Source organism: Heterocephalus glaber, unplaced genomic scaffold, assembly GCF_053883595.1.
Source record: "Heterocephalus glaber isolate CG9 unplaced genomic scaffold, H.glaber_assembly_v1.0 deba00001461, whole genome shotgun sequence".
Taxonomy (NCBI): Eukaryota; Metazoa; Chordata; class Mammalia; order Rodentia; family Bathyergidae; genus Heterocephalus; species Heterocephalus glaber.
Window position 1 is genome coordinate 40,499,569 of NW_028258308.1, and position 8,163 is coordinate 40,507,731.

At 44.4% G+C, this 8,163-nt stretch overlaps 1 pseudogene; it reads right to left on the bottom strand.

Annotated features, from left to right (window-relative positions):
* Positions 1 to 1,238: 1,238 nt before the first annotated feature.
* On the bottom strand, positions 1,239 to 1,806 carry LOC101699607 (eukaryotic translation initiation factor 1 pseudogene; annotated as a pseudogene).
* Positions 1,807 to 8,163: the final 6,357 nt, after the last annotated feature.

Here is an 8,163-nt window from a genome sequence, read left to right on the forward strand (position 1 = left end):
AGCCCCCTACCACTGAGCTACACCCCAAGCCCTTAGAGGATTTGGGTTGTCAAGAGCTGGAGGGGGAAGGGAGTTCAGGCAACACCAGAGAGAGAGAGATTAAACAGAAACCTTGGGTTAGGTAGGAAGACATGGTTGCCAACGGTGGCTTGACTATTAACAGCTGTGTGGGTTTGGGTAAGTTACCTGACCTTTATGAGCTTCATTTTTTTCGAGCTTTATTTTTTATAAGTAAGATGGGGAGAAATAGTATCTACCTCATTAGATTTTTGTAAGAATTATCTAAAATATTTCTCTAAAGCACTTAGTTTGGTGCTTGGCATATAATAATCAACAACTGTTTATAGCTTTTCAATGACAAAGACATAAAGCAGGAAGTCTTAATATGTTTGACAGGCAACAACTTCTATTTCTCTTGAGAAAAATGGAGTTTATTTAGGAAATAGATGGCTTTACATTTTATGGTGGAGCTGGCATATATAGAATCTTAAACGCCAGGTTCAGAACTGAACTTTTTTTTTTTGGAAGCTGAGATAAGAATTAAGCCGGGTTCAGAAATGAGCTTTTTAGGAAGATAAGAATTAAGTGACCCTTTGGGATCTTGGAGAGCAATTTGTACTGTTCAGTTATTCTCACATTGGTACTGAAACATAATCTCTTCATGTGTGTGCCACATACTTTTTCCAGTTATTTTTTCCATTATTTTCAGATGTCGTTTATATCATCTAAGTTGGAAATGAGCAGGACATCTTAGGACTGAGTAAAGGAGTTCTTGGAAATTGAAAGGGGAAACCCTTGGAATTTGAAAAATTGTCAAAATTCAAGGATTTGCTTGGCTTTGGGGTGTGGCAGGTCGTGAGAAGGCATGAAAAGATGTGCTATACCAGCAGGAACTGGCATGGTTGAGGGGGAGGTCAAGTGTAACCTGTTGCCATGACCCCAGCCCCTGAGGCCCGGGGTACTCACAGAAGAAAGGCACTTCTTTTTTTTTTTGGTGCCGGGGATAGAACTCAGGACCTTGTGCTTTCAAGGAAGGTGGTGGAACCACTGAGCTAAATCCCCAGCCCTGAAAGGTACTTCTTTACAGAGGACTTTCTCACTAGGCCTCCTTTCTAGAAAGTGGCCTAAAAAATGGACATCAAAATGTAAAATATGCAACCTTTAGCCCAGCTTCACCACTTCTGGGAATTAATCTTTTTTTTTTTTTTTTTTTTTTGGCGCTTTTCAGTTTATTGCATGTAGGAGTTACACTAGTCCAAGGTAAAGTGGACTCCAAATGGTTACATTATACAAGCCTTGAGGTTTTTAAACTCGTGACAAGGGACAGAAGGGATATTCTACTCATTGCAAGGAAATCCTCACTTAAGCTTCAATGAGCCACAATTACTTAAAACCCATGAACCTTCAGCTGATCGTCTTTAGCCAGTCCAATCTCTACCAGAAACTGGCGTATGTTCTTGCGTTGGTCACCCTGGAGCTGGATTACTTCTCCATATTCTGGATGCTCGATTACAGTACCATTGCAGGCAAATTTCTTCTTAAACGCCTTTACCAGTTTCTTTTTATCGTAGTCATCAGCGATCCCTTGGACAGTGGTAAGGGTCTTCCTGCCGTTTCTCTGTTGGATTCTTATATGGATATAATCCTCAGTGCCGGCAGGAAGCAGGTCATCACCCTTACTTGCATCAGCAAAGGGGTCGAAAGAGTGGAGGTTCTGGATAGCGGACATACGATACGATTCCTTTTCCTCGGTGGAAATGGCCTGCGGAAGGCGGCTGCCGGAGAAGGCGGGCGGGGGGGGGGGACGGATCGCCGGGAAGCAGGGGGCTCAGGGGGGAAGCAGCTGAGTCCTCGGCGGCAGCTCAGTGACTGGGGCTCTGGGAATTAATCTTAAGAAAATAATCAGACAAGAAGGTCTGTTTTTGTCTTGTTTAGAATAGCAAACATGAAAATAGCTTACATTATCTACTAACATGGTATTGATTTTTTAAAATGGGGACTTATTTATTCAAAAGAATATTAAGAAGTTATTAAAATTATGGCTATATCTGTATATATGGCTATGGACAGTTGTCCTCTGATGGAATATCAAAAAAAGCAAGTTTCAGAACAGTATATTTGGATGACCAAATTCATGTTGATTACATTTATATTTACGTATGTATTAAATTCAGGAAGGCTGTGAACCACCTTATTAAAGTGGCAATTTTTGGGAAAGGAATTATGAGTCGATGTTGATGTTTACTGTGATGATATTTTAATATCATATGAATGTTTAACAATGTATCACTCTTATCACAGGAAAAATATATTTCAGATTTTAAAAAAATTCTTGTCCCTTTTTCGTGGGCTTGAAAAGAAAAAAATCAGTAAATGGCTTAAAAGTAGCTGATTTGTGGGCAATTAATGTGATAAAGAGCTACCATAGAAGAAAAGATGATCATTGGGCATAACTGAAATCAATATCAATTGTAGGAAAAAATTATATTCATTGTGTATTACTTTTGAAGATGTTTTCTATCAAATCCACAACTTGTGATTAAAGCTAAGTAGGCAAAATTCACACAAATGTTAGGAGTTTTTATGTTCCTTCTCCCTCTAGCTCCCTCTAGCTGCCTCAGGTTTAGGGGGGTCCCCTGTGAAGTCAGAGTTGAGCAGTTTCTGAAGCTCAGGCAGAGACCAGTGGCTGTGTCTGGTGAGGGGAGGACCCACAGGAGCCAGGGAGGCTGGCGGGTTGTGAGGCATGTACTTACTTGAGTTGTTTGCCAGGTCCTTGTCCTGGCAGCACAGATGCCCTCATCCCACACATCACAAAGAGGTATGTAATTGAGGACAGGGTACCTGCCCCTTAGCGCTGAGGACATAGATCTGAAGGTAACAGAGGACTGGTGCTCTCAGGGAGCCTTCTAGGGCATGGGCACCACTGGCAGTGTTACGGCTGCAATTCAGGTGGCAGGGCTCTGACCAACCCATCTATTAAGGAGTCAGGGTGGAGGGTGGGAGAAGGTCTGTCCTAAGGATAATTAAGACAGGCAGTGTCTCATTCCTTGCTTGAGGTAGGTATCTTGACTTCTGAGGCCAGAATGTTGTGCCACTGAGAACCACACCATCTGAGGTGAGGTGTGAGGCAGTGTCACAAGGTCACTAAAAGCAGGGGTGGTGGGGAGAGAAATTGAGGGTTGACTCCTGGCTGGCTCTGCTGCTGTTTACTGATTGTGTGGCTTTGGGCAAGTTACTTAATAATTAAGCCCTGATCACTTCACTTGTTGAGTGGGGAAAGAAAAGAAAACTGAAAACACACATAATAATAATAACAACAACAGTATAAGATCATATGAGTAAAGTATTTTGCATAAAGCTAATTCTTTTAATAACTTTTTAAGTTAGGCATTATCTTGCCCATTTTACAAAAAAGAAAATAGGGTTAGGAAAAGAGAGAATCTAACTCCAAAGCTTAAGTTCTTGCTTCTGAAGTGGCTTCTGTCCCAACTCCCTCATGCTACCTACCCCTTCTCACTGGGCCCCCTGATCTCTTCCCCTACTCTCTGTCTTCACTGTGCCATCACATGGAAGTGTGACTTGACCTCTGGTCATTCCCCCTTCCTCTGGTGCTGTTCTCTCTTTTTTTTTTTTTGGTACCAGGGATCGAATTTGGGACCTTGCACTTTTGAGGTAGGCGGTGGCACCACTGAGCTAAAACCCCGGCCCAACCTTTCCTCCTTTATTTTCATTTTTATTTGTTTAATTTTTTTTGGTACCAGGGATCAAACTCAGGACCTTTCGCTTGTAAGGCAGGCGATGGCACCACTGAGCTAAATCCCCAGCCCTCCTCCTTTAAACTGTGGGTGTCTGGTTGTCCCAGTGACAGGAGAGCTGATAAATACAGAAAAGTGGTATCAGATAAGTGGGGTCATTGTTGTGACTGTACTTGACCATGTGGTTCAAAAGTCTTTGGAACTGGTTTATAGGAGGAGTTTGGACAGGTTTGGAGATGTGGGCTAGGGAAGCCATAAAATACTATAGGCAGAACTTGATTATTGATTCTGTTCTTGGCCCAGAAGAGCAGAATGGTGATAGAAATGTGGACAATAAAGGCCAAGCTCAAGAGGTTTCAGTTAGAAATGAGGATTCTTTTAGGAGTTGGACTAGATGACATGCATGTTACACTCTGGCAAAAAAAAAAATTGTTTTTCTACATTTGCCCATGTCCTGAGACCTTGCAAGAGGCTGAGTTTAAGGGCTCTGGACTAATTGATATGGTGGAGGAAATTTCAAGGCAGCCAGCATTCGGGCTGTGTTATGGTACTGTTGGCTGCTTTTAGCCAAATTTATGGTGAGAATCAGGGACAAAAAGAGCAGAAAAATTGGAAAAACTTACATTTTAGCCCAAAGGAACTATGTGTAAAGTTGGGATCTGTTATGGTTTGTATCTAGGTGTCCTCCCAAGTGAACACAGATTAAGGGTCACACATTTGGATTAGTCCCCTAGTTAGATTAGGATAGTTCTGGGTGTGGTTGAATGGATTTACTGAAGAGGGAAAGAAGACCCACTCTGGGCATGGGTGGCACTAAGCAGTAGCCTGGATGCTATATAAAGGGACAGAAAGATGGCAGCCTTGCTGCTTCCTGCCCGACCTGCCATGAACTGTTTTTCCTCAGCCATGCCCTTCTGCCATGCTGCCTTGCTTTGGAAAAAGCTGACTATGGACTGAAACCTCTGTAAACTATGAGATAAAATAAACCTTTCCTCCATTAACTTTGGGTGTCAGATATTCTGTCTCTGAGAAAAGTAAGACAGGACCAAAGGAGGTGTGGTGCCCTTTAAAAAGAAACCAAGTACTTTGTACAGGAACAATAAGAAAGATACCTTGAGGGCTTCTCAGGAATCAGCAAGACTTCACCCATTGCAGGTTCAAGGGTGTAATATTGTCAACCTTTCATTTGAGAAGAGAGCACCTTGGACCCCTACTCAAGAAGGGCCTTCTAGAGAATTGGTTTTCTGGGATTCATTTCACCATGCTCAGCCATCCAGGGACTAAGAGTCCTCTGCAGCCATGATCCAAGAAGGCTTGGGTACTACTTCCACTGACCAAAGAGCTTGGTGTCATCCACATGATACTGGTTTTTCCAGTATGCAGAATGCAAGAGATATGAGATCAGGGAAGATTCCACCCAGATTTTAAAGGAAGACCTGAAAGGTCAGGCAGAGAGTCCTGGAGAGAATAGTATGTAAAGCTGTGGGAATGAAGCTGAAGGTACATGAAGAACCCAGGAAGTCAGAGATGCCAGGAATGTGGAAAGTCTGCTAAGGACAGGTGCAGGCCTCCTGGAATCAGCCCAAGAGAGAGGCCAGGCAGGCTGCAATCATCAAGTCTACAGGGTGTGGATGCCTGAGCCCTCTGGAACTCATGTCTTACCACCTTTTTTCCATGGATGCAGGAAATGCAGTTATAGGATTTAATGTTTTCCTGCTAGATTTTTGTTGTTTTGGTTTGATTATTTTCTATTCCCTATTCCTTCCTTTTGGAGTGGGAATGTTTACCCTATGCCATTGTACCTTGGGATTATTTGACTTGTTTTTAATTTTTACCGAGGTTCATAGCCAAGAGTTTGTCTTGAGTCTTACTTTTCTTTCTTTTTTTGTGGTACTGGGGATTGAACTCGGGACCTTGTGCTTTTGAGGCAGACACCGAACCACCGAGCTAAATCCCCAGACCTGCCTTGAGTCTTAGAAGAGACTTGGGGGCTGGGGATTTAGCTCAGTGGTTCTGCTGCCTGCTTTGCAAGCTCAAGGTCCTGAGTTTGATCCCTGGTACCAAAAAAAAAAAAAAAGAAGAAGAGACTTGTACTTGGACTTTTGAAAAATGCTGAAACTATCAAGACTTTGGGGAAGGAATTAGTGCATTTCTGGTATAGGATAGTTGTATCACGTTAGGCAGAATTTGGACTTGCTATTGTATTTAGGGCGATTAAGTATGATTTCTAGATGTATATGGTTGTCAAATTGACAAGAAGTGGATTGTGACTGTTAACTGTGACACGTCAACTTGATTGGCTTATGAAATGCCTGGCAGATTAGGAAAGCACTCTTCTGGGTATGTCTGGGTGAGTCATGCAGGTGTGATCTTGGGTACTACATCTGGTCCCTCATCTCTTCCTCTGTGGTACTGCTCCTTTGTCCTGCTTTCCAACCATTGTGAGCTAAACATCTTTGCTCTGCCATGCTCTTCCACCATAATGTTTCTGCCTTGGAGCTGGCCTACCATGGACTGAATTCCCCTCACATGTCAAATTATACCTCTCCTTCTTTAAGTTGTGGGTGTCAGGTTTTGTGCCTCCATGACAGGAAAGCAGAGTAATACAAAGCAGAGGTACAATGACATCATGTCCCTGTCATTGGAAGACTAAGTTCTAGAGTCACCTAAGGGTATTTGCATGTCAGATAAGGTGTAATAAATCGTTACATTTGAAGCTTGGAAAGATTTTATTTGTAGCCTGGTTCTTCTGTCACATATTCATTTTATGTCATGCTGGTGAGGGCCTTTCTAGGAGGAGAACACACGCATTTGCTGCCTGTTCAGGAATTTATGCATATTTAGCCTCTGCCCAACCAACACACTCTTTTGGTGGTGGTGATGATGGGGTCTAACTCAGGGCCTCATGCATGCTAGGCAAGTCCTCTACCATGGAGCCATACACCCAGCCTTTAAGAAAACAAAACAAAACAATAACAAAGACTGTTCAGAAATTTTGCCAACATCTGCCCTGGAAATGGCTTACACGTGCTGTTGCTGACCACTCCCAACTGGAGGACCAGAGACAAAGGGAAGGATGACAGCCTGGGAAAGGGACTCCTCCAAACTCTGCAGCCTGGCATTGGTGGCAAAATGACCAGCTTGAGCCTTTGGTTTGGCTGGAGGAGGGTGACATCTCCAGGGGGGTGAGGGAGGGTGCATGTGTGCACAAGCAGGTGTGGACCTGTGGTGTTTATGTTCACCCCTTCTAATTGTGCTGGTGTGAGAGCCTCAGTTTCCTGTTTTGTTTTGTTGTGTTTTGTTTGTGGTACTGAGGATTGAACCCAGGGCCTCTCACTGAGCTACATCCCAGCCCCTTTCTATATTTTATTTTGAGACAGAGTCTCAACTAAGTTGCTAAGTTGTCCAGGCTGGGCTGGAACTTTTGATCCTTCTTCCTCAGACTTCCAAAGTGCTGGGATTACAGGTGTGAACACTGTTCCAGGCATCAGTTTCTTCACAGAGAGACAGTGAAGCAACTGAGCCCTGCTCTGGTGCAGTGGCTGCCCAGTAAGCACTAGCATGCCCCTCCTCTCAGTTCTCTGAAACCAGTGTCTCTGTGTGGCACGACATGGTCTCCTGATTGCTCAGAAACCAGCAGATACTCAGTCAAAGCATGGTGCTTCGAGAGACCTCCTCTGCCAACTCCTGCCTCTGGCTAGGCCCACCTGGCTAACTTCTGCCTAGGCAGGTGAGACAGCAGCAGCAGATGGGTTGGTTATTTTTAACATGCTGCAGAGGATGACATGTGTGATTTCCAAGGCCACATACCTGTATCAGGGCTTATCAGACATATGCACACAGATCTCATATGCAGCGAAGATGAAATTTCAACAGGATGATGCCCATCCAGGCACAGGCCTTCTGCAGTTTGCTTCAGCCAAGCATGAAGGGTAAGGATCAGCCTGTGCAGTTGATTCCTGACAGTGCCACCCTCTCCCAGCTCTGTAGCCCCCAGCTTGGAGTGGTGGTTGTCGGGGGCTGCTCCTCTGCCACTGCCTCAGGATCTCACTGGCCAGGGCAGGTGCCAGGCCCAGGCAGACTTGTGGCCCTCGTTGCCCTTTATGCCAGCCCAGCAGGCTGTAAACTGACCTTCACCAGGGATGCACAGGCCAGCGTGTCCTCCCTGCAGTCTCTCTGTGCAACTTCGGCTTGGTCTTTTTTGTTTTTCTATTTTAATTTTTTTGGTGCTGGGGATGGAACCCAAGGCCTCCTGCATGCTAGATAAGCACTCTATCACTGAACCCTACCCTAGCCTGTGCTGGGGCCTTTAAGAAGTGATTGGGTCCTTAAGTTCAACTCACGCCCTTCTCCAGGGTGAGCTTTCTCTGGGGGGTGGGATAGGGTGGGAGCCAGAGGGATGATTGGT